This window comes from Bactrocera latifrons, unplaced genomic scaffold, assembly GCF_001853355.1.
Source record: "Bactrocera latifrons isolate USDA-ARS-PBARC rearing strain unplaced genomic scaffold, ASM185335v1 scaffold_182, whole genome shotgun sequence".
NCBI lineage: Eukaryota > Metazoa > Arthropoda > Insecta > Diptera > Tephritidae > Bactrocera > Bactrocera latifrons.
The window spans coordinates 217,710-221,075 of NW_017535319.1; positions in this window are offsets into that span (position 1 = coordinate 217,710).

Below are 3,366 nucleotides of genomic sequence, written 5' to 3' on the forward strand. Positions count from 1 at the left end.
TTAACCATTGGCATGTTTGAATTATGCCCCTTATTTTTAAGGCGAAAATAAAGAGTTTTTGTCAGCCATAGTCAATTCAACAACATTTTCAGAATTAAAGCTAAACTATGCAACAACTTTCCTTCACTATTATTTTTTAAGTCAAAAATCAAATTCTATTAAGCCACCACTAAAACTGCGCTTTATCGCAAAACCAGCCAATATCAAATGCAGATAAAAGATAATGGAGCACACCTGCAGTATCGTTTAAGTATGCACTTCCTGCTTACCACCCGCAATCTCCAACGACAACACCAAAGGACAATGAAAAAAATGACAATGTTTTGCGGCGTAAGAACGTGGCTGAGCAGCATTATCATATTCCTTAGTACGGTACAGACAATGTACGCACTAAGTATAAATGAGATAGTAAAGTTGAAATTGGGAAACTTTTACGCACTTTCCCATTTTTTCCTGCTTATTTCGCACTTTATTTTCATTTTAGCCAATTATTTGAGCGAATTTTTTCCACAACTTTTTCCGTGCTTTAAAATGTGTATGGCCAACATASAGCCACTTAAGCTATTTGCGATCACGACAATAAAAACAATAAAAATCCACACCTTTATTGGTATTTTAATCGGTTTTACCATTTTCAACGGCATTTTACAATTTTACCYGTGCGCATATTCTGCCACATTCCGGGTGAATAAAGTGAAATTTCATATAAAACATTTGCCACAAGTGCGGTGTTGGCAAATTTTTCAATATATTTTTGCGGCTTAGATCAGGCTGCTCGGTTGGGTGAGCAGARCAGTGGTCGTAAGTTGAAAGTGACAATTTTTTACCTTTGGGGGTTTTGGTTTCGCGAGTTTGTGGTGGTCGTTTGAGCATAGCTTARCCGCATACAGTTGAATTCTTACAAAAATATGTACATACATACTTACATATGTATATGTATATGCGCCTGCTGATTAACCTTGCCGCAGGGTCGTTAAATCGAGTTGCCACAAGGGAATACTCGCGATTAGAAATTTTGCTTTGAATTTCTTGAGGAGTATTAAATGCGCTGAGCATCACAAGCACGGTACAGTGTTAATTTCATACTTGCCACATGCCACCACTTTGCTATTTTAGAGGTTTTCTTTTATTAGCTGGTTTTCTTATATTATCTTATCTTCCGCGGTGTCTGTTCAAAAGCTTACGAATTGCCAAATAATTTTACTAATTCATTCACGTTGCTTCTTATTTAAAGCCATGCCAAATTTATGTTATTATCTTTGGAAAAAAAATTATATTTGCCTTTTGCACACGTAACTAATTGCATTCACGCCCAATCGAATAGAATTAACAGTTTTGCTGGTGAGCTTATTCGGTTTTAGTTAACTTTAAAGCAAAAAATTATAATTTTCTGTAAACTTTCACTATCTTTTTTCCAGCTCACTCATAAATTAATGAAATTGCACATCAAAGTTAACCTCAGAAGTCTTCCAGTTCCAAGCGTAGGCGCTTAGTTTCACGCTCAGTTAAAACTTAAGTGGCTGWGAGTCCAAAGAGGGACGTAGAAATTTTATTGAGCGTTAATTTTATACTGGTTGGGCAAGATGCGTAATATAGTTGTCAATAAGGTGGTAATTTACAGCATCTTAAATAGTTTGCTTTGTTTGTAGTTCATTGCAGCTTTGGCCAACKTCATACAAAGTGAAGTGAGAAGGCTTTTCTTTAACGATTACTATCATATAATATTATTATTATGCTGGGCAATTAAGGTTAGGCATTACTGCTCATTTAGTAACGCAAAAATTTATTTTGTGAAGCAGAGTTTTAGGCGCAGYATATAGTTTTTAATKATAAKGTCTTAAAARAWCATAGAAAGTGATGATTATAGCGAAATACTACCGAAATGTTWTATTCATGTCATGAAATTCAGTCATGAAATTTTATAATGAAATAGATTGATTGAAGAGCTATATGTAAACAATAGATTACAGGCTCTAATGTGATGTGATTGCAGTCAAGATCTATTATTATATTATATAATAATTAATATGGTAATGATTCAGAAAATAATAGCATGAAAGAAACTGTCAAGTAGGCTTCTGCTCTAAGCAGCAAGTGCATTAATATTTTCGAGGATAGCCAAGTGACAACTAAGGATATTGGTAGCGCCAATACTAAGTCTCATTGCGTTAGATTATGCAAGCAGGCAATAGCAAGATTCTTAGCAGGTAACGCGTTTAATATCATCTGCGTACCCGGATATATAGGAATAGAAGGAAAAGAAAAGACAGATGAGATGGACCGCTGGGTTGAAGCTAGTGACAAAATTTAACTAAGCTGCCTCAGGCCATTCAACTCCTTTAAAAGTTGTTTGAAGCAATGGAACCTAGGGCAACAACTCAGGTYTTGGATTACAACCGATACAAGGCATAACTCAAAGCTAATTTGGCGTAATGTTGATGGTGCGCTGACAGAAAAGCTCCTACTTCTAAGTAAAATGGAGCTTAGTTACATTGTAGGGGCAATCAGAAGAAACTTATTATATTTTTAAGATTGTATGGGCCATCACAAGATATCTATTATATTTTTAAGATTCCTTCTKAACAAAATGAGAAAAGTGGATTCGGCGGAATGCAGAGCATGTGAGAAGAATAATGAAACGTTGAAACATTATCTATGCCCAGCCTACAACCGAWTGAGAAAAGACATACATACTCAAAGGCTTCCAATACTCCAACTTAAGAGACATTGTGGTGCTGGAGTGGAAAATAATCACTTTTTTTTTACCAAAACCAAGGAATTCCTAGATAAGGCTTAAATGGTTAGCGCCCGGGAGCACAATGGGCCTAATGATGGCCTAAGTGCGGCCGACTGCGGTGCTTAAGCGGTGCTTTTCAATCAATCAACGAAAAGTTCCAGAGATTCATTGTTGTTTTTTTTTTTTTTGATTTTAACCCAGAAGCAATTTTCAAAATTTCTCTTTGTTAAATATCTACGTAATTCGGGTTTTTTGTGTAGTTTTTTTATTGGTTTATAGCTCGTTATAAACTTTGCCCAGAAGCAAAAACAGAAAAGTGTGGCTGTATGCKGAGTTTATAATATGAAGTTATACTATTATTTTGAAGTGAATCACGACCAAATTTGCGACTGTCGTTGGCCTCAGTTTCTGCCACAGGCGTGTAAAAAGCGAGTTAACAAAATGGTTTGATCATCTTTGGAAAAAATTTTAGGCCATATTGGTGTAATCAGAAAATTCACTTTCATTTTAGAGCGGAAGTTTGCTTTGTTGAGCCTTTAAATTTGGCTGCTATGCCGGCTGTGTTTACCAATGATGTTGCGTAGGGACCTAGGTATTAAATTGATCTTTTACGTAGATCGGTGCTAGTG